Source organism: Phyllostomus hastatus, unplaced genomic scaffold (assembly GCF_019186645.2).
Source record: "Phyllostomus hastatus isolate PE091 unplaced genomic scaffold, TTU_PhHast_1.1 phas_scaffold_12, whole genome shotgun sequence".
NCBI lineage: Eukaryota > Metazoa > Chordata > Mammalia > Chiroptera > Phyllostomidae > Phyllostomus > Phyllostomus hastatus.
Window position 1 is genome coordinate 18,662,728 of NW_025334007.1, and position 23,692 is coordinate 18,686,419.

General features: G+C 42.3%; 1 protein-coding gene across 2 annotated transcripts in view; it reads left to right on the forward strand.

Moving 5' to 3' along the window:
* The window catches only part of MID1 (midline 1), a 395,135-nt gene that overhangs the window by 46,890 nt on the left and 324,553 nt on the right, over positions 1-23,692 (forward strand). Inside the window, exon 1 of one of the 2 annotated variants that reach the window (XM_045855995.1) lies at positions 10,301-10,416. The exons of the other annotated variant lie outside the window; for it this stretch is intronic. The gene's annotated coding sequence lies outside the window, so the exon portion shown is untranslated. Of the gene's footprint in view, positions 1-10,300; positions 10,417-23,692 lie in introns of those variants that run through there. 2 annotated transcript variants of the gene reach the window in all.

Consider the following 23,692-nt stretch of genomic DNA (forward strand, 5'->3'; position numbering starts at 1 on the left):
TCTAATCTGGTACTGCATGTCTGACACATCGTATTTACCTGATACTACTTAGCGAATGAATGAATATATCCATATCTGTCTCCATCCTCAGCTCTACCATGAGTCAGGATCCCTGGGTGGGAAAAAAACATGCAGCCTAGATGCTAACCATTGAATCGTCTAGCCACTGCAATTGATCTGGAGTTGAAAGAGTTAATTAAAAATAAGTTTGGAAACTGATCATATATTTCCATCTTCCTAAAAGAGTGTTCTAAGTTTTCATTTGGTTTTGAGCTTCAGCTGTGGTGTTTTAAAGAGTGCTAATGACGTGAGAACTAAGCATTTAGGAACGAAGAAATACAGACCTTGGGACATGGGGCGGTGGTTTGGAGTTATTATTGTCAAATTACTTGCCTTCATTGGTCTTTGAGGATTTTTCCCTCCTGTGTGGTTTCTTGCCATCTCATTAAAAGAGAACCTCGCCACGACATCATCTTGAAACATCTGCCTGGCCCAGTGGAAAGAGGCAACCTCTTAAGAGCTGTGGTTTTCTTTTCTCTGTAGCTTGACTTTTCGTGCTTTACCAAAAGCGATGAATTTTACTTTGCCAACAGGCGCGACTGAAAGATGCAAAGTAAAGTCAGTTGTTTAAAAATTCAACTCGATTTTGCAGAACACGAATTCTCTCAAAGCTAACTTGAAAAGGCCAACATGATTGCCAGCCTTTGCTGGTGGCACCGATGGCTCGGGGAATACTGAGTGGAAAAGCCGGCCTCTCCTGGCCAAGGCGTGCGGAAACGTCATCTGCCACTGTGTAGGGGTGAGAGGACAAGGCTGAACTGAGGAATAAGAGTTTCTTTTATTTCCTATTCTCTTCTACATTGGCGGTTAATCATTTTAAACGGTCCTGGCATATTGCAAGCAATGTAAAGGCTTAAAATCCCTGGAGAGGCTGGTGGTTTGTGGGAGTAAGAGTGGGGTGGGTCAAAGAAATCCGGAATTCTAGTGTTGTGTTTTGAGAGTAAACATTCTGAACTGAAAAGAAAGTGCTAAACATCTTCTTTTCCCTATTGACAGTGGGTCCAGAATTCAGATGATAAGTCTGTTAGGGAAATAGGAATAGTTTCTAGCCTTTGCTCCTCTTTGGGTTCAAAAAATATTAAGAAAACCATGGGTGACAGAACGGGCTCTTTACCGGGAATCAGATACCTAAAAAATCAGTTGGAAATAGAATTTCAAAGATAAACTCCTCAGGACAATTCATATACTACAGCAAATTTGGTGTTTGGGTACTTGGACACTGAATTGCAAAGGAAAGGTTTCTCAAGATAAGCATTTGTGTTTCAAATTTCCCCCACTTGGCTCTTTATGATAACAGCTTTCGTAAATAGCATAGCAGTTGAAACATTTATTATTGGAACAGAAATGCAATTACATGCAGATGTTGTCCTGTGATTCATTGCTTTGTGCTACACACATTTTAAAGCTGGAGGAAGGACAAGCAGGTCATCAAGTAAATGCTCTAGGCAGAGCTCCACTTACTCTCTTGACTTGAGTTATCTAATCTCTTTTGTGAGTGTTGCCACAATCTAGGCCTCTGTGGCCCCTCTTGGCAGCCTGTTTCATTGTGCAATTACTCCAACTACCGTCAAGAATGTCTTTTCATCCAACATAAAATGTTCGTTACTTAATGCAAACCTGGTTCTTTCTCCAGCATTCCTGTTCCAGGGAATATAAAACAACCACCACATTAAATGTTTTCCAGTTTATCGTGATTTTCTACTCTTTGTCAAGGTGGGACTTTTCTTCTTTTTCTTTTTTTTTTCTCTTTTCGCTTTGCACTGAATGAACGGCTGTAATGTGACATGCTGGTCAGAGCTATGCAGGAAATACAATGGATATCACTATGGAACCCACTGGAAGTAGGATGGCTGGTGTCCGTCCTGCTTGTCAAGGGTGGCCTCCTCCTACTGGAGGAGACTTGAGCCTAAACTCTGAAGGGTTAGGGGTTAGCAGTGAAGATGCCAGGTGTATTGGTTTCCTGTTGCTGTTGTAACTAGCTATCACAAGTTTCATGGCTTAAAATAGCCCAGATTGATTTATTTTCCTACAACTCTCATGGCCAGAAATCAAGCACGGGTCTTGCTGAGCCACAGTCATGGTGCGGCCAGGGCTGCATTCCTTCTGGAGGTCTCCACGGTCTCTTCATGATCTCCTTCTTCCATTTTCAAAGCCACCAACATATAGTCAAGTGTCTCACATCGCATCACTCTGATAGTGATTCTCCTGCCTCCCTCTCCCATGTTATAAGGAACTCTCGATGATACTGGATCAACCTGGGTAATACAAGATCAGCTTTTTATCTTAAAGTCAGTCTATTAGCAATCTGAATTCCATCTGCAACCTTCATTTCTCATCGCCATTTAACAAACAACATAATTCACAGGTTCCAGGGACTCTGGTTTGGACATTTTTGGGAGGCCACTGGTCTGCCTGCCACACCGGGAAGGGTGTTTCCAGCAGTGGGAAGGACATGTACGAAGGTCCTGAGGTCTGAACCAGACAGAGGTGTTGGGGAAACAGAAAGAAGGCCATTGTGGCTGGACATTGTACTATGAGATTCGTCTGGAGAGGCTGGGGAGGTCAAATTATGGAGAGTTCTGTGGCCATGGGATGAAACCAGATGGTATTCTAATGATGGGAAGAATACCACTACAGATTTTAAGCAGGGAAGTGGCATGCTCTAATGTATATTTTTAAAAGATGGTTTTGGCCTGTCTTTTATGCATTTAGAGTTAAGGAGTGAATGTTAAGAAAGATTACATGCTGGTTGGAGAAAGCAAGGTAGAGGATAGTTAACAAGATTACGCGCTTCCTTGAGGGTCAAACCTTTGAGGCATCTGGAAAAGATTACTTCTGGCATTTCAAAGGTGTGCTAACCTAGATGCACAAGAATAATGGGCAGGGCCAGCTTAAACCTTTCGCTAAAGAAGTTATAGGCCTGGGGTGTGACCTCCCACCGCGGCCTGCCCAGTTAGGAGTTTACGGTCAGATGCCCGTGTGAGGTTACTTTTGGTCACTGATCTTGTACATACCCCCTTTATTGTCCACCGAGGGCTATGCGGACACATGGGGGAGGGCAGGAGAGATGGAGCATAGAGTACTAGGCTTTTCTTGATGCACCCAAAAGAACACACCGCAAGACTTTCGTTGCATTCCATACGGGCCCTTGCTTCTCCCAGTTCCCGTGCACTCCGTGTGTATCACGGTCTGGAACTGTCAACCCAGGGAACCTGGGTGCTATGTCCTTCTCCATCACCGGTAGCTCGTTAACATTAGGCAGTGGGCCCAACCTGCCTTTGTCTCCATTTTCGCCTATGTTTAATAAGAACGGCATTTGCTCCATTAACCTCCACTAGTTACGAAGAACTTGGGAAAAAGTTAAGTGTACGTGTACATGTTCTGCTTTGCAACTTTTTCTTCCCTTTAACGTCATTATTATCATCCTTCTCTAGGTTTTATTATATCTTTGCATCATTAATCTTTTTGTACCAGGAAGACAATACAATTGATAAAGACTCGACAAATTAAGAAGGTAAATTATATGCTGGATTTGATGACATTTTCAAGACTTACGTATTCTAATTGTTTTTGAATATTTAGTAAGGAGGCTGGTATAGTAACATTTTTTGGCTAATATAATTTGTTTGACCAGTTTCTTCGCTAGCACCTATATGGAAAACACTATTTTTTAAAAGATTTTATTTATTTATTTATGGAGAGATGGGAAGGAAGGGAGAAAAAGAGAGAGAGAAACATCCATGTGTACTTGCTTCTCACGCACCCCCTACTGGGGACCTGGCCCACAGCCCAGGCATGTGCCCTGACTGGGAATTGAACCAGCGACCTTTTGGGTCATAGGCCCGTGCTCAGTCCACTGAGCCACACCAGCCAGGGCTGGGAAACACTATGACAGGATATTGAACAATAGGAAAATGGCCAAAATAAGGTCCTTCTGGCCTTTGAGGCACTTGCAGTCAAGGTGAGCTCCTTGCCATTCTGGGACACACAGTGTAGAGAACAAGGGTGTGCAAAGTACAGGCCGAGGTTGGCTGCCTGGTTTTGTAAAGAAAGTTAAACCGGAACGTGGCTGTGCCCATTCATTTGCCTATTATCTATGACTGTTGTGGGCCAGGACAGCAGAGGAGTTGCAACAGAAAGGCTTAGTGGCTAGCAAAGCCGAAAATATTTCCTATTTAACCCTTTGCACAAAACGTTTGCTGCCTCCTGACCTAGGGCAGTTAGTCTTTTGGAAACGTATGTGTTTGTTTCCGGATTGGCTCTGATTTCTTATTTCTTATACTGTGGGTTGCCCGTGAAGCAGTAGCAACGCTTCGTTTTGCAATGCTTACGTGGCTAACGCCACCCTGCCAAAGGCTTTGCGAGTAAAAACGCTAAGCCGCCAGGATGTATTTAACTTACAGATTAATATTAGCTCGAGATAATTTTTCTACCATGTAGTTTGTAGATCTTTCTCATTCCAATCCTTTATTTATCACTATGAACACATGCTTCTTTCTTGATGTCGTTTCCCCCCTACTCTTCAAGGTTATTTTGAATTATAATAAAATCCTCTGAAGTGTTAGCTGTCCAATTTTGCACCATCTGCAAATTAAAGCAACTTGTCTTTTATTTCATCCCTCAAGTAACTGATAGAAATATTAAGACAAGCCTGCCCCAGGACATCTTTTTAAAATGTCACCTTCCGCCCTGGCTGGCGTAGCTCAGTGGATTGAGCGCAGGCTGGGAACCAAAGTGTCGCAGGTTCGATTCCCAGTCAGGGCACATGCCTGGGTGCCTGGGTTGCAGGCCACAGACCCCAGCAACTGCACATTGATGTCTCTCTCTCTCTCTCTCTCTCTCTCTCTCTCTCTCTCTCTCCCTTCCCTCTCTAAAAATAAATAAATAAAATCTTTAAAAAAAAAAGGTCACCTTCCCTCAAGGTCCACCCAGAACCACTAGTAATCTTTGAATCTACCTCTAGGTTCCCACTCATAGAAATTGGATCTAGCCAGTAATTTCCAAACTTATCACGCCAGCCATTATGCCGGAAGGGGTATTGAATACACCTACTGAACTGATCCTTTCCTCCAGCCAGACCATTTGCCATATCTGTCACGTCTTCATTTGTCATGTATTCTAGTTCTCTCTCTTTCTTTGAAGTCAAGGGGGCCAGAGGACAAGCTGTAGCCAGTGAAGGGTAAGCAAAATTGAAGTATCCCTTACGGAGTGAAGTTTTGAAAGGCAGTGTACAATTCCCCAAGTCCCTGTTTCCTGTCTGAGCAACCATGGGAGTATGTGTTGAAAGGAACTTCATCACCTGGGTTCTCGAGTGGCTGTGAATAAGAGAGTCCTGCCTGTTGATCTGTGTGAATATGCAGCACGAATGAGAAATATACGTTTGTTATAAGCCACGGAAATCTTGGGCTTACTTGTTACCAGAGCGTAACCTCACTCATCCTGCCTGATACAGCTATTAAGCTCCGTAACATTTTTCTAGAAAGCTCAATTAAAACTAGGGACCATTCCTTGGTATATTCTTTTCTGTGTGTATCCTTCATAGGCCCTTATCCATAGTATGTACTAATTAAATGTTTATTGCACGGAAGTGAATTCATAATAGATTAGTAGATAGATAACTGGCTATAATATCTAGGGCTCTTTCTCATGTCTTTTTTTCACTACTCTTATATAAAGAGTTAATGAATTTTGGATATTAACTGCTTATGAGATGTATTGGCAAGTATGTTCCCCCATTCTGTGGGTTATCTTTTTATTTTGTTGATGTTTTCCTTTGCTGTGCAAAACCTTTTTAGTTTGATATAGTTCCATTTGTTTATTTTTTCTTTTGTTTCCCTTGCCTGAAGAGACATATATGATAAAATATTGCTATGAGCTATGTCCGAGATTTTGCTGCCTATGTTTTCTTCTAGGATTTTTATGGTTTTAGGTCTAACATTTAGGTCTTTAATCCATTTTGAATTTATTCTTGTGTGCAGTGTAAGAAGGTGATCTAGTTTCTTTTGTGTGTGCATGTCTGTCCAATTTTTCCCAACACCGTTTATTGAATAAACGATCTTTAGCCCATTGTATGTACTGAAAACTCACCACCAAAAAACAAACAACCCAATTAAAAAATAGGCAAAGGACCTGAATAGATACTTCTCCAAAGAAGACAGACAGATGGCCAATAGATATATGAAAAGATTCTCAATGTCACTAATCATCAGAGAAATGCACATCAAAATCACAATAAGATATCATCTCACACCGGTCAGAATGGCTATCATTAATAAGTCAACAGACAAACAGGTGCTGGCGAGGCTGTGGAGAAAAGGGAACCCTTTTGTACCGTTGGTGGGAATGCAGACTGGTGCAGCCACTGTGGAAAGCAGTATGGAGATACCTCAAAAAATTATAAATGAATCTGCCTTTTGACCTAGCGATCCCACTTCTGGGAATATATCCAAAGGAATCTAAAACACTAATTCGAAAGAACATAAGCACCCCTGTGTTCATTGCAGCATTATTTATAATCACCAAATATGGAAGCAGCCCAAGTGTCCATCAACAGAGGAGTGGATAAAACAACTGTGGGACATTTACACAATGGAATACTACTTGGCCATAAAAAAAAACAACAAGAAATTTTTACCCTTTGGAACAGATTGGATGGACCTGGAGAACATTACGCTAAATGAAATAAGCCAGTCAGAGAAAGACAAACACCATATGATTTCACTCATCTGTGGAATCTAATGAACAAACTGAACTAACAAATGAAATACAGACTCGTAGATGGACAACAGATGACAGCTGGTGGCGACGGGGGGGACTGGGGGCGGAGGGACTGAGCAAAAAAGGGAAAAGGACTCACGGCCATGGACAACAGTGTGGTGGTTGCTGGGGGGAGGGGTAAAGTGTACTAAATGGTAATGGAAACATACAATAAAAAGTAATTAAAAATAAACTTAAATTTAAACAAGAGCTAATGGTAAAACTAACTCCATGAACATCTAGCTTTCTGAGTATCTGCAAGATGCTTTTCAATTAAATGTGCTCATCCTCTTCAGTTGTTAAAGAACATTGTCATGACATCATGCATGCATCAAGTTTTATATTTTCGTAGTATTTACCTTACTCGACTCAGCCCAGGCTGGTTAACACAGTCATGGCGAGAGTAACTGCACTTACTACAGCGGGAGCACTAGCTTGAACATCTATCCATTGATATTTCTTCATTAACATAGGACTTAAGTGAAACGTTCTTGTATTATGAGAAATCTGGAGCAGCATTACAGTTTCACATTCCTTACTACAGATGTGCATAGTCATTCCTGTGAGGTGGTTAGCTCGGGGGAGGGAGGATATGCCTAACTTGCTACTGGCTGTGTTCCCAGGACCTAGCAAAATGCCTGCATCATGAAAAGCACCAGTAAATATATGTAGCATGATTTTTCTAGAGAGAGGGGAAGGGAGGGAGAGAGAGAAGGAGAGAAACATCCATGTGAGAGACATCAATTGGTTGTCTCCTATACACACCCCGGTAGAAAGAGTTTTAAAAATTGCATTAGGAACTAATGTTAATCCACGAGATTGACAACAATTTTTAATTTCCACTTTGGGGGGGAGGCTCAGAAACATACAGTAATTTACCCAGGGTCACACAACTAAGAGATGGAACCAAATGGAAGCATCCTCTGACTCTATGGCATTTGCTCTTTCTTGAATTGAGTGGTATGTCCAGGATGCAGTAAAAATAGCGAGCATTCTGGAATCGGGTGGGCCAAGGTTTGAATTATAGCTCAACTACTCATTAGTTATATGTCATTGGGAATGTCTAAAATCTTTCCTCTGATGTTTTCTTTAAACCGCACTGATATTTTTCTCCCCTTCAAGTAAGTCTTGTATTTTTATTTAGTTTCCCAAAAGTGCTATTTTTTGGCACGGTATAATTATTCAGCTGTAAGTACTCTCTCATTGGGGTCCTGTATGGTTAGGTTGAATTCATGCTGCTTCAGTGATGCAGTCTTTCCCAAACCATTTCTTGAGACTCCCAAAATGGATTTAGCAGAGGGTCGTATTTCCTCTTTGAAATGTGCTACTCAGAGATCCAGACTTCATTTTGACCTTCCAATTCAATAATGATAGCCCAAGATATTGTGTGTTTAAAGCCTCAATGATTGTTTGCTTAAAATTGTACGAACAAATTTGGAGGCCAGATTAAGGCACTTAAAGGTTTAGCCTGCCTTGGGAAAAAATGCATTCTTTGTCTTGCATCAACATGTTAATAAAGTCTAAAGTTCCTGCATAAACAGAACTTGCTCCAGTGGCAATTGTGAGAACATAAATGGTGCAGGATCATAAATGGACTGTATTAGTGAAAGCCATTTAGCGACCATGGCACAGAGTTTTCATTTAAGCTTAATGAAAACCCAATAAGTATAAAACACTAATATTCCTTCTAGGGAGGGAGTCAAGATGAGTCTTAACTCCATGCAATAAATGCATGTAACTGCGAACAGAAAAATGTGTACCGCATTTGCCAACTTATATTTTCATCATATTTTATAACCCAAATTCATATTCAATAAAAATACACTTCCTATCTCATTTTATGATCTTTCTGGAGCCATTTAGAGGCAGTCATTTTAGTAGTAAGTTATGACTTTATAAAGAATATTTAATCAGTCACTGTATTGCATTTAAACTCTCTGGACATATGATTATTAAAAATTACATTTGAACATGGAAAACTGCCATTTTAATGTTCTTCTGCCTCTCCAAGTTGACTCTATTTTTGGAAATTCTGTTGGAGTTAAATTGTAGAAGATCTGGGACTTTGGATGTCCCAGAGATTGATCATGATCTCTGCAAGTCAGTTTTGTTATCACAGAAAGGAAATAGTAACACACACTGCGTAGCATTCCTGTTGCAATATGAAAAGGAATTGTAGGAGAAAATCTTTGCCCAGTGCAAAATGCTATTCAAAGATTAGTTACCCTTCCTGACAGTGCAATTTGTGCAATTTACTGCTCTTAACAGAAACTCTGGATGATTGGTTTGTGCTGGCTTAAGTAGTGTGTAAACATTCCTGCTCTCCCCTTTCCCTAGCAGAGACCTGAAATACAGCACTGAGCTATTTTTACTAAGATTGTCACTGCTCGAGGAGCAGTCACCAAGTGGCTGAAATAGGAACAAATGATTCATTTTAAAGTAGGTTTTATTTAGCAGGCAATCTTCACTTCTGACACTCAGGTATTGAAAAGTCTTGAGTCTCTATAGTAAGACTTCCGTGGAATTGGTTACAATTAAAAAGAATCATTTTACTGGTGGTAGATAAATATAGGAAGAAAGAGACAATTATTGGACAATTGACAGAAGTTACATAGTTAAATTTAAAAACTATATTTTGAACGTAGAGCGAGGCCTTCCCCAGAGTTCTTTTAAAGTTTTTTTCTTACCTTCTTAAGTCCAGGAAGTTGTTTAAAAATTTTTACATATAATTATGCAAATTCACAAGTCTTAGATTTCTTTCCTGAAACACTTCAGTATGTGGTCTCAGGAGGGTTATTATATGGAATAAATAGATGCCATTATGTGTCATTCTGCTCATCAAAGAATACAGTAGCAGTTACTTCATTGTAAAGGGAATAGACTCAAAATGATCACATTCCATTATCTACTACCAAAGGCCTGGGAAAGCTGAATAAGTATTTGCTGCTATGTTCAAATAAAGCATTTGAACCTCATTTGATGGAGCTTGTTCACATTTTCTCTTCCTATCCCATGTTCCATTCACTTCTCTGAAAATAATTTCAGGTTACCCCTAGTTTTCAAAACATAAAAGACACATGATAACATCCTGTGCTTTGGTTTTTCTCCCTACAACGCCTTCAGATTATATAAGGTTGGTCACAGCTCACGATATAAAAATAAAATACCAGTTCCCCGAGAAGGACCAGTGTTACAGACTGCCAGGATAAAGATGATTTTAATTAAATCGCACAAATCCCTTTGTACTGCGACCAAACCCCACTCGGGCTGACTGACGCTGAGCCATTCTGGCATGTGTAGAGTTAACCAGGTTAGTGGATTCCTAGTTAACTTCTTCCACCAGGAATGCAATTCATGTTTACCTATATAAGGAAACCTGTTCGGCTGACCTGAGTTTGGCGGAGTTTTGCGCTGACTGGGAGGCGTGTAAGCACACAGCCTGGAGAAGGGGGAGTGATTTGGAGCTGGACAGAGCACGCTTCCTGAACGCCTCAGCCATTCAGCTGATCCGAGGCAGCCTGCCTGGAGGACCTACAGGTTTGCCTGTTCCTGATCACTGCGAGGAACAAAAACCCCGTCCTGGGAAAAATGGGGAAGCCGGTGAGTCTTACCGATCTCTCTCTGCTTGCTTCTGCTAAGTGGCAGCCTCCCTGCTCTCACCCAGGAGGCAAAGGGAGAGGCTCAGCTCAGCCTCTCACCCCACAGCTCCTTCCCGAACAAACACAATGCTTTGCGAATGTCTGCAGACAACTTTTCCTGCCTGTTTTGTATACCAGGAATCCACCGAGGCAGTGATTTGAGCACTCGAGACATTCCACAGAGTGTTTTCACTCGGCACAGTTTTCCAGCCCATGACGATGAGCAAACTTTCTCATCTTTGTCCTGCACTCTGAAACACTGCAAATGAGCCTTGGGGTGCTTTGTGAGAAGGCTGAGTCCCCAAGGAAGTCATAGGAAATCTAAGTGGGGCTCTTACAACCACAGGCAGTGTGATATTCTGCAGAAGTGCAATTTGTCACTAAAAAGGCCGTCTGAAGGTATCGTTTTTCATTCATGCAGCAGCAAAACCCTTGCATCCCGCACATATAATAAAGGACACCTTCTGAGACACTGAGGAAAGAGAAAAAAAAAAAAAGCCGAGCTGGGCTCTTTGTTCTAGACAATGTAAAGAAGCTTACTCTTGCATTTTGACAAGTAGTGTGTGTCTGTTTATATATAAGGCGAGAATGGTGCACAGAGGCTTTATGTCAAAGGCATTGCAGTCTATTGATTTAAAATTTGTCTATATTCTATGTGTACACAAAGATCCCAAGGTGAATGTAATGAAACATAGAAACGTGAACGGGTTTAACAGTTTTGCAGCAGAACTTTAGCTAGACTTAAGAACAGGCAATTGGGAGACAACTGAAAAAGAAGAAAAAGCTATGTAAGTTCTAGGGCGCAGAACTTTTGATGAGAATCTTTTTTTGAAAAATGGCATAGCTGTCAAAAGCGATTTGGGAATCAGGTACAGAATTGCAGTTTTTATTTTTTTATGGCAAGGTGCTTTCTTAATTGAATTAGCTTGAGTAAACATTTTCAGTATGTGATGGCTCATCTATCAAAGCAGTGCTGTTCTGTGTGACACACAGTGACCTAATCCTAGGAGTTTCGGGAGCAACATTGTGGTACCGGTCACAGCGAGTGACAGGAGGGACTATTTTTGAATTTCTCATATTAAGAAATGAATCGCTTAAATGAATTTCAAGAAAAGCAATCAGCGCCAACAAGCAGATTTGAGAGAGTGACTACTTTAAAGATTGCAGTCATGGTCCGTTCCCTAGTGAGGCTACTGATTGAATACAGGGCAAGGCAACTGCTTATTCATAAAAACAAAAGCTGCGGCCAGTTTCATTGCAGGCCCTTGACTTGAAAAAGTGTGACGATCCATAGTAACTCAGTTTAAGTGAGAGTTGCTCACCTCTGTGAGAACGAAACCCAGAAAAGCAGTGTGTGTGACGTACCAGACATTTTCCTAAATAAAATTCTGAGTAGCACAAAAGCAGCCGGACCGGGAAGGTTTTTCAGATGTTTTAAAGCTTGTTATCTCATAGGTGCCAATCAGAAAAAAACAGAAGTTTTGATACTGTGTCGCTTTCAGTGGGAATCAGCCGCGCAGGAGACACAAACGCACTATTTTCAAATATACGCTCAATAGCAGATGTTTATACTTCGTTGCCTCACCCCGCCGCTGGGGTGGCCCCGAGCCAAATCAACGAGCACGTCCGCCGTTCTTCCTGTGAGTTGATATGCACACAGTCATTAGACACTAATTACATCAACAGCCAGGGGAATACATAACCAGAAAGACAGATAAGTCTCCTGGGGCGGACAGGCCCGGGGTGAGGGCGTAAGCACCGGGTTTTTGAATCCACGTTTCGAGTTCTCCTTGCCAATGGCGTATGAATGGGTGGAGATGACTGTAGCCCCAGCCCCAGAATCCGCCTACCCTTGGCTCCTCCGCAGCCCACTGGGGGGCAATAATAGTGATTATTGTATTTAACGCTTCGGCATTAATAAAGTTCCAGGCGGATTTCTTCCCAAAGATGAAAGTTATTTCAGTGTCTGAACTAATCCTCCCATGAAAGGCAGTTAGGACGTGGTGTTACATTAACCCTCGCGAGTCCCTGGTTCTGCGCGCTTGCGTGCAGGGTTTAATGATCCTGGAGCTCCTTGCACCTGCGAGATGTTAAAGGTGTGTCTGGGTTAAAGGAGATGAAAAAATACTGTAGGGAAAGCAAAGAGAAACCAGTCTTCTCAGAGATTTAATATGTGGCGCACGTGCCAGTATGTATTGTGACTTCCCGCAGAAGTGTAGCATGTGAAGTATGCTTTGCTGCAAACTTCCCTGATGGCTGATCATCCTGAGGAATGTTCTTTAAGACAAAGCTTTCCACCAGATGGACCACAGAGGCCTGGCAAAGGAGGAATAGGTTACGGACGTGCCCAGACGCCGACGCCTCTTGGCACCTAGACCACCAAACCCTGCTTGGGCTGGGCCACCCTCCCAAAGGTTACCTCTGCGCTGCAGAGCTTCCCCAGTTGAGCCCTAGAAATAGGATCCATTTCCGTCTGTCATGATGTGTGAAAGCTCAGACACTGTCTCTGACAACCCAGGCCCTGAATACAGACCGGGCGAGTCAAAATTCTGCTACACTGTGTTAACCGGGGTCTTAGGGCTCATGGCGAGAAAGAATACACTGACTTGTATTGTCGTTCATGCTCTGGTGGGGGTGTCAGGGCCCTCTGTAGGGCTTCTGGCTTGGCCTTTTTATTCCATTCAAAATGTAAAGAGGTGTGTGTGTGGTGGTGCGTTGTCCTATTCTTAAAGATCTCCTGAAAAGCTGATGGCGAAGGGTTTTTTTCCTTGGGGTCTTTTGTAACATTAAGTTATTATTTATACTCCCCTTTCTCCAACTGCTATCAGGGCTTATTTGGCTGGGATTCTCCCACCACCAGTGTGGCCTCGTCCAGAGGCAATGACATAAAAGGACCTGGTTTCCAAAGTTATTTATTAAGTGTAAATTCTTTCCTTGGACACAGTACCAACTTTGTACACAGCATTCCTATCCCTGGTGAACTTTCTCTGGCTTTCTCCGCCTGCCATTTGACATCAATTACCTTTTCAAAAACATTTTGCGTTATTAATTCCTGGTACATTCATTCAGCAAATATTTATTGAGTGCCTTTTGAAGTCTTATGCTAAGTACTCTGGAGAAAAAGTGCATACATAAGAGACAGATGAATTGAAACCAAATCTTCATGCAACCCATAGTGTTCCTGCAAAGACAAATGTCATTATTTGAATGATGTGCAGCATCCATGAAGTTTCGTTTGCTACAAACTTTCTCAACCACTCGCTTTTTGCTGATCATTATTGGGACGTTGATTAAGTCAGAGCTTCCCAGCTGGTAGGCACAAAGCAGGTAACACACAGCTCAAGAGGTTTATTCTTTCAGTGCCCAGAGAGAGGATTTCCCTGTCAGAACACATGAGGCAGATGCCAGTGAACGTGGTATATGTAGACATCGTCTATAAATGACAGAGAGCTGGGTGATGCCTCTTCGCATTTTGTTAATGTAGTTTTCAAGACCACACTTTCTTGGGTCGTCAGGGGTTCCAAGACGCCACATGAAGCACAGATATTTCCAGAGTACTCAGTAACTCAAGAGCTTTTTTAAAAAAGATTATTTATTTATTTGAGAGAGGGGGAGGGAGGGAGAAAGAGGGGAAGAGAAACATCGATGTGAGAGAGAAACATCGATCGGTTGCCTCTTGTACATGTCCCATCCGGGGACTGAACATGCAAATTAAGCATGTGCCCTGACTGGGAATTGAACCAGTGACCTTTTCAGTTTTGGGGAGGTGCTGCAACCAACTGAGTCACTCCAGTCAGGGATTATACTCCCTTTTAACCACTGGAAATGTTTAAGTTATAAGTTCCAATGACAATGAAGCAGACAAGAAAAGCTGCTGTTGCTTCTCAGGTTGTATATATAAGGCTCAGAGTTGGGGACCATGAATTAATAACTGATGGGCACCAATAGGATTTTCCAAGTATCTAGAGCATTGGCGAAACCAATTTAAATTATATTTATATTTGAAGACAGGTAGCTGGCAAGGTGATAGGCAGGAGTAGGACATCCAGTGAAATGTAAAAAGTACATTTCCACTTTCTAATTAATTGCTTGCAATCACATATAAGGGAATCTTCTGTGAGTGAACCTTTCAAATGAATTGAGTTGCTTTATATATTATCGCCAAGGGTTCAGTTAATTTTATTGTTTGTCGAAAAGGAAAATAAAAATGGATCACAGTGCTCCGGGCAATATAGCGTTCTCAGATATGCTCGGTCCGTAATCGTTGTATCTGCATAACAAATGGCTCGAAATGGTATTGGTGCTCACCGTCTTGTGAGTTGCTCTTCACTTGTCTCAACTTGAGACAGCAATGAAATTAAGCAGAACCTCCTCAGTTTGACAGTTGGGGTTTGAACACGTGACAGAAGTGGAATTTTGGCGAAGCAGCCTGAGCCAGGAAATGCTGCATTAGTTACAGGTATTGTTCTGCAGCAGGGGCCTTGGTAGTTAAACCCCAATTATTTCCCCCCCTCCCTGAGTATCTAATTGTGCAGTTATTTAGATCTGTACTAACAGACTCGTCATGTATTGCCTTGGGGAGCAAAACAGTCTATACACTACTAGAGAATGGGTAACAAGTTTACTCAAACTCATATACTTGGCTTAAGGTTAAGAAACAAAAGAATCACGGTGTTTCCCAAGTTTCTTCCAAAGCCGTGGATGGTGTGTTTAGCCAAGTCATCTTACACTTCTCTGGGATTCAATTTGCTCATCTACCAATGGAGACATGAATACACAATTCATTGGACAGTTATGAGTACTGAAAACGGTCGTGCCTGTGAAAGCACCCAGCGCAATACTGGGCATGAGGTCAATCACTAAGTATTGGCTGGATTGAAATGGGTGAGAGTGGGTTAGGCATCTTGAACAAACAATGAAGAGTTTGGAGGAGAAGGAGACACACGCTAATGGCCCCTATGTAATTTCGCACACACGATGATTTCAAAATGTGCTTTCCATGAACCATGGTGTGGTTTCTAACGTCTTGTAGCAGGTCCTCTTGGTTTCGTTTTGTTACCTGTTTGTCCCTTGTAGGGCTTTGTGTTTGAGACCCTTGTTCCAAAGGGTTCTTCCTTCTCTAAAAAAAAATGTGTTATCTCAAAAGTTTTCCCTTGGAAGGTGTTTTTCTAAAACAACTATGTTTTATAAACAGAATAAAAATACTCACTTGGTACTTATTAGTTTCACAGCGTTAAAGCATTCTGGCTTCAGTTCATAGTAATAGTTTTCCAGGGGGTCTTGAGACGTAAAGATGTTACGTCTTCTAAGGTTACCCTCGGATCCCACTTTCTTTGTCTTACTCCCCACCTGCCACATCCCACACCTCAGTGGGATGTAGCATTTGATTTGATGTGGCTCCTATGACGCGGAGAGAGCGTATGCTGTGCAGGACTGATGCGCCCTGATAGAGGTCAGTGCTGGCTAAGGCACGCACGCAGCACATGGTCTCGGCGTGATGAAGAGGCGGGACAGCTGTCCTAGCCAGCTCAGGCTGCTATGACAAAATGCCACAGACTGAGCGGCTTAAATACTAGACATTTTTTTCTCACAGTCCTGGATGCTGCGGAGGTCAAGATCAACTTGTGGACATATTCAGTGTCTGGTGAGAGCTCTTTGCCTAGTTGGCAGATAGCCACCTTCTTACTGTTTCTGCACATGGTAGAGAGTCAGCCAGCTCGCTCTGTTCCTCTTTTAATAAAGGTATGAATCCTAACATGGTGGCCCCACCCTCATGACCTCAACTAACCCGAATTACCTCCCAAAGGCCCCAACTCCAAGTACCATCACGTTGGGAGGCTAGGGCTTCAACATAGGAAGTTGAAGGAAGAGTGGAGGATACCGTTTAGTCCAGAGCAGTGGCTTTATCAAAATGTAGATCAAGCACCCTGGCTGGCGTAGCTCAGTGGATTGAGCTCGGGCTGCAAACCAAAGCATCGCAGGTTCGATTCCCAGCCAGGGCTCATACCTGGGTTGCAGGCCACGTGCCCCAGCAACCACACACTGATGTTTCTCTGTCTCTCTTTCCCCCTCGCTTCCCTCTCTAAAAATAAATAAATCTTTTTTAAAAAAATGTAGATCAAGTGACTATTCCTGACTTATTTTCAGTGAAGTTAAGTGAAGTTAGATTCAACACTAAGAAAAAAAAATTCTTCCAATTACACTATAAGAGTGTTTTCTTAGCATTTAAATATTGTATGCTATATTTATTGAAAAAATTCTTTTAGAATTATTTAGACCATTTTTTAAAATCATATATTCCTCTTCTATATACCGAAAATGACATTATATGTAAGATAAACCTTTTAAAATGTCAACTTTTCTAAATTACTTTTCAGTTAGAGTTTCATGCATGTGTTTTTCCATGCCATGCCACCATACTTTTTGCCAAAATACAGCATTACTTTTTTTCATTTTTTTATTGTTGCTCAAATACAGTTGTCTCCTTTTTCTTACCCCCACTTTTCCCCATCCCACCCACCCTTCCTCCCACCCTCCATCTTTCCCCCCTTTGGCCTTGTCCATGGATCTTTTACACGTGGTCCTTGACGACCCTTTCCTTTCTTCCCCTCGTCATCTCCCTCCTCCTCCCCTCTGGCTACTGTCAGTTTGTTCTTTATTTCCAAGTCTCTGGTTGTATTTTGCTTGCTTGTTTGTTTTGTTGATTAGGTTCCACTTATAGGTGAGATCATATGGTATTTGTCTTTCACCACCTGGCTTACTTCACTTAGCATAATGGTCTCCAGTTCCACCTACACTGTCGCAAAGGGTAGGAGCTCCTTTCTTTCTCCTGCATAGTATTCCATTGTGTAAATGTACTATAGTTTTTTGACCCATTCATTTACTGGTGGGCACCTAGGTTGCTTCCAACACTTGGCTATTGTAAATTGTACTGCTATGAACATTGGGGTGCATGGGTTTGTTTGAATTAGTGTTTCAGGATTTTTAGGGTATAATCCCAGTAGTAGAATTGCTGGGTCAAAAGGCAGTTTCATTTTTAATTTTTTGAGGAAATTCCATATTGTTTTCCACAGTGGTTGTACCTGTCTTCATTCCTCCCAACAGTGCACTAGGGTCCCCTTTTCTCTACAACCTCACCAGCACTTACTGTTTGTTGATTTGTTTATGACGGCCATTCTGACAAGTGTGAGGTGGTGTCTCATTGTGGTTTTAATTGGCATCTCTCTGATGGCTAGTGATGCTGAGCGTCCTTTCACATGTTTCTGGGCCCTCTGTTTGTCCTTCTTGGAGAAGTGTCTGTTCGGGTCCTTTGCCCATTTTTTAATTGGGTTGTTTTCCTTTCTGGAGTGGAGTTGTGTGAGTTCTTTATATATTTTGGAGATCAAACCCTTCTCTGACATATCACTGGCAAATAAATTCTCCCATACAGTTGGTTCCCTTTTCATTTTGCTGATGTTTTCTTTAGCTGTGCAGAATCTTTTTATTTTGATGAAATCCCAAGTCTGTGGTCAGTTAATATTCAACAAAGGGGTCAGAAGCTTAAAATGGAGTAAAAATAGCCTCTTCAACAAATGGTGTCGGGAGATCTGGACAGCTACATGCAAAAAATTGAAATTCAACCACCAGCTTGCACCATACACAAAAATAAATTCAAGATGCATGAAAGACTTAAATATAAGTCATGAATACCATAAAAGCCCTAGAGGAGAACATAGGCAGGAAAATCTCAGATATTCCACACAGCAATGCTTTCACCAGTACGTCTCCTAGAATAAGGGACATGAAGGAGAGAATAAACAAATGGGACTACAGCGTTACTTTTAAAAGAGTTTCTGTACTGTCTCTGAGTTTCTACCAAAAGGTAACAACAAAAAGGGTATTTCTTCCTTTCATGGTCCTACCTGGGAATGCAGCTGTCCATTTGTACCCCCAGAAATAGCCACCCAGTTATCACACTTGGTAGTGACCTAATTTTTAACCTGCTCAGCGCGTCCACACATTCATTGAGAAGCACATGTTTGGTGCGTCCCACAGATCTAATAGGCATCCGTCCAGACAACCTTCCTCCATTCCCACCTGAGCCCTGACAGGACCTCTCTCTGGCCTGGGCAAAATGCTCCTCCTTCCCATGTCTTTGAGAGGCTCTTCCTCATGGGCGGGGCTTGCTTCACGTAATGCCTAGAACTCGATGAAGTGACGACAACATAAACTTCCATGACTGAGAACGGCAGGTGGGCAATGACAACTTGTATTATACTATGACTGCAGGCTGAGCAACAAGCGTAGGATATCTCCCAAGATCAGCTATATTAAATTGGGCAGAATCTCCCCTGAGAACTCATGGAATAGAGTGTATCTCTCCCATTTAAAGGATGCCTAAAATCTCAGCATTAGACAGTGGTTTCATTGTCTTTTAAAGTATCAGGAGTATTCTAGTAGAAACTAAAGACTCTAGAGACAATGACACCTGTAGGTGCCGTATGCACTGCTTTGGCATGGATTTCTTTTCAATTAGGACTGCGTAAGAAAACAAAATCCTTTGAAGCATGGGACAAGGGGTGGAATAAGGATAAAGATACAGGAATGGAGAGAGGACAGGAAAATAGAAAAACAAAAAGGATAAACTCAACATTCATTCAGCAATATTTATCAAATTCCTGCCGTGAACCAGGCATCCCTGTACATGTCAAGGCTGAAGCAAAACCTGCACTCAAATATTAAGTCTAGTGTAGAAGACAAACATTGATGAAAGGTCATGCAAACAAGGGTAAACCTGTGCCAAGAATGAAAGGTGTAAAGTATAACTACATGTAAGTCATGAGATGTAGCTAATTGTTGAGGGGAGGGGAGGAAGTCAGAGAAAACTTTCCCAAGAAAGAAATGAGAGCTGTGCAAGAATGCGAGTCAGTATGTTTGGAGGAACAGGAAATGGCAAGACTGTATTACGGAGTTTTCAACAAGAAACGGCATTTGTCTTTTGGGAAGGCGACATTGACAGCAACCTGGAGAACAGATCAGAGGGGTGTCTGATCTATTTAGGGGTGAACCAGGCAGGAGACTAGGAGAGGAGTCCAGGGAAAGATGACGTTTACTTGTAGTAATACCATGGCGGTAGGGATGAGGAGAAGTGGATGGATTACAATTACATTTCAGAAGTGAAATAGACAGGCGCAGGTGACGAATGGGACACGGGCAGTGGTGAGGTACCAGCAAGTGTCAAGGCAGACTCCCAGGAGTGTGATTCACCTAACCAGAGGGATAGCGGCGCTGATTAATGATATTGGCAACAATGAAAGGAGACCTGGTCTGGGAGTTAGGAGAGGCATTCTTTGTAGCCTGATGGAATGGAAAACGCACACATTTTGAGCCTGGAAGTCTTGGTGTCGCTTCAAGTCTTAGGTCACTCATTGACTAGCTGCGTGATGCTACGTTTCTCTGACTCTGTTTTCCGTCTTCAAAAATGAGACAATAAACATCTACCTGAAAAGGGTGTTCAGCCAGTCAAAGTAACTGCATATATGGTTAAAGGTCCTACACACACAAGTTGTTAGTATTATTCCACAAACTCACCAGCAGCGAAGCCTGCGAGAGGAGTAGCTGCTTTCGATAAGTTCCTGGGGTGTGGGGTGGTGCCTGAGAGTCTTGACAGCTGAGATCTCAACACTCTGCAAGTTTCCCCAAGTGAAGTTTTCTCCTCCTTGATAATGAACAGGGCAGCTATTAACTTCAGTTGTCTGGCGAATTCCTTCTGTTTCATTCCAACCCCCTCTCCTCCTCTCCCTCACCCTGGATTAAGGATCCCCAGGCAGGAACAGGCTACATTGCTTTTCTCAGCTGAGATCCCTTATCACTTGTAAGAGGACTACAGGATTTAGGAAAATGGAACCTGAGAGTTTGCACTAACAGATGAGCACACTTGATTAACTTCACACTCCCTGTAGGCTTTGGGTGAAGGATTTACCAGTCTATTTTTCTAGCATCGACTTAGCGAGAATTTTATATGACGTGTGATACCACTGCCCTCGAGTGACCTCAGCAAATTCCTTTCTGCCTTCCAAATATTCTGTCATTAAAGGGGGCCGTTAAGCAGTGAACGCCGCAGCCATAGGGTTAGGGAAAAGCTGGCATGGGCGGGCGGAGGGGCGCGGGGGCTTGAAGCCTGTGGAATGCAGGTATTAGCCTCCCTGTCTGCAGGGGCTCTGACACTGTGGAGTCCGGGTCACTATCAAAAGCCTCCCGTTGCCTTCTTCTACGTCGTTTTCTTTGTTTTTGACACGCACTATTAAAGTGTCTTTATTTCAGAGTCCCCTTTATCTCTCACTGAATGATCAGCAATATTAAGTTTTTCATCAAAACCTCCTTTGGTTGTTTTTCCATGCAGGAAATACTTATCTTCCTACAGAAAAGCGTGCGGGAGACAGTGGGAGGCATTCCATTTTGTCACTTCCCCGGTGTAATGTCTGGATGAAGGACTGTGAAACGTTTGTGTGAACTGTCAGATAACTAGGCTGTGTACTTGCTTCTCCATCTGGATGTTTGAGATTCCAGCGTGCGCACCCTGAATGGGATTTGGGTGTGTAGGAGGATTGGCAAAGTGGAATGGAAGCTGTTACCTGAAAGAGAAGTCTTAGGCACGTTTTTTTAAGAGCTTCCTCTTTCGACTACCTTCCCCTGCTTTCATAATTTCTCTGTGCGTGGTCCATTTGGGTGCAAATGCATTTCCAGATATGAGGGCAGTTTAAAAGGGCAATTGTTAATCTGAATTGTATCTCCCAGAGGGGCTGCCACTCCACTTCATAAAGACCGATTTGGCTTTAGTGTTTTGCTAACTTCAAAGCAGGAGCATTCCATTGAGACTTCTAATTAGCATGTGCAATAGCAGTTGCTCCAACTCGGGATGTTTTAGGAATCACAGTGCAATATAAGGAAGCCAAAGCTAGACAGCGTCGTACCAGGGAAAGAGCTCACTTGCCCATGAATGGAACTACCAGCCACTAAGTCGTTTGCCCGTAGCTCAAAGATAATAAAGGAACCCGGGAGAATGATCCAGGGTAAAGATCGCAGTAAACACACATCGGATGTTACAATGAATGAAAAATGGTGAGAACGTCTGTTGGCAGGCGCCCCGATAAAGCTCTTGCACAGATAAAGATGTGAGCTTCACACACCATCCGGCCTTCTGGTCTGTTTACCTCGTTCGGAAAGACGACATCAGGCAGGAGGAAGGCCTCTGACAACAGATTGTAGGTCCTAAATTAGTTAATAAAATATGTCCCAGTGTTATCGCCCAAACAGCTTATTTTATATATACTTGTCCGTTTGGTTTATTTGTTTCTCTGCTTACTCGAGGCTGTATTTTGGTAGTACGAGTCAATATATGAGTTTTAGATTATACAAAAGTTTATTTTTAAATGACTTGCCTTCTGTGGAGTAAATAACAGTGGTGTGTGTATGTGTGTGTTTTGTGTATAATTTATTGCTGGTTGATCAGGAATTTGAAAGTTATTTTAGCTCTCAATATTTAATACTAGTGATTCCACTGAAATGTATATGCTTTCATATGCCAAAATGTATTGATTTTTGTCATAAAATTAATTTTAATTTGAGCGCGGGCTGCGAACCAAAGTGTCGCAGGTTCGATTCCCAGTCAGGGTACGTGCCTGGGTTGCAGGCCATGACCCCCACCAACCGCACATTGATGTTTCTCTCTCTGTGTCTATCTCCCTCCCTTCCCTCTCTACAAATAAATAAATAAAATCTTTTTAAAAATTAATTTTAATTTCTGTTTTCTAGACCTTTCAGGGCTTATATAGTTCTAATAGAATATCTCCATGTATTATTACATCTAGTTCTTGTTGACTAGAGTCAGTATCAATGATAAAGCAACTATATGTATCTATGTACATGTCTGTGCATATTACAGATACAGAAATGCCTGTGCCCACTTGAAAGTGTCTCTATATTAAAGACAATAAGCTATAGCTATTGTTTACTGATTTCTTCCCAATTCAGATAAAAGATATAAAAACAGAAAATGTCACAATTTATTAAGACCAAGTATAATGATTTAGAAAAAAGTGAAAGTCCAAAGAGGTAAGGGAGAAAGGAAAAAAGAAAACAGGAAAGCAAAAGAAGAGAGAGCAGAAGACATTAGAAGAAGAGAGGTCCCGAAACCTCAAAAGTTGACTCACGCCTCCCCAGCCAAGCCCATACTCCATATCCAAACAAAAGTCAGGCTGACAATCAAGTGGAGGAAGGGATCAAGGAGAGAAGGGGAAAAGCACAAATTTCTAGAAAATCCTGGAGACCTCACAGAGGGAGGGGCAGATGGGGGGAGGGAGAGGGTCAGAAAGAGGGAGGGGGTGGGAGGGAGGGGAAGAGAGCCGGAGAAAGAGAGAATACGAACCAAACAAAGGATGAGAATACAACTTCAGGGGAAATGTTTGCACAGCTAAAGCAAGTGAGCAAAAAAAAAAAAAAAAAAAAAGGGAAATATAGAAGGAAGTAAGAAATGAGGAGGTGATATTAAAAAATCCAGAAGTATGAAACGGGACAACAGTGGTCACTGTGAACGGCTGAGAAGACATTGTTCTCTAGGGGTCTTGATGAACGGAGGGGTAGACAGCATCGCAATGAAGGTGAGTAAGTGGGAGAGAGTACGAATGAGGAGAAGGCTGCGCTTTGAGCCCACGTGAGCAGACTGGCAGCCTAGCAGATCAGAGAATGGTGCATAATATTGTCCTGATGGGGTTTACTCCAGGGACAGGGAGACTGGCCCCTGCAGGTGGTGGAGCTTGTCTAACCTGTAATTACTTATATCTGCAATTGCAGTGTGAGCGCAATTTGCTTTTCAAACGCCCCTACCGGAAAAGGCGTGTACAGCAGGAATCATGGGCTTCTAAGCTACGTGGTTGCTGCAGAGGAGGTTGACTATTTCTGATTGAATAAGTGATGATTCTAGGGCAGTGGTGCCTTGGGATAGCTTGGTGGCTGAAAGAGTTAATCCCCCAAATGCTTTCCAGACTCCCAGGAGTCCTTTATTTGGCCAGCAGTACCTGGCTTAATATTTATTAAACGCTTTGGATTTCTGAAGAGCAGAGGGAGGGCGGGGTTATGGTATATGAATCCATTTCCACTGTCAAGCTTTACCCAAGTTCTCAGGGCTTGACTGAGTAACTAGCAGGCTTACAGCCTGCTCATGAAATTCCAAATCCAGTCTCTTGTGGGTTTGGACTTGC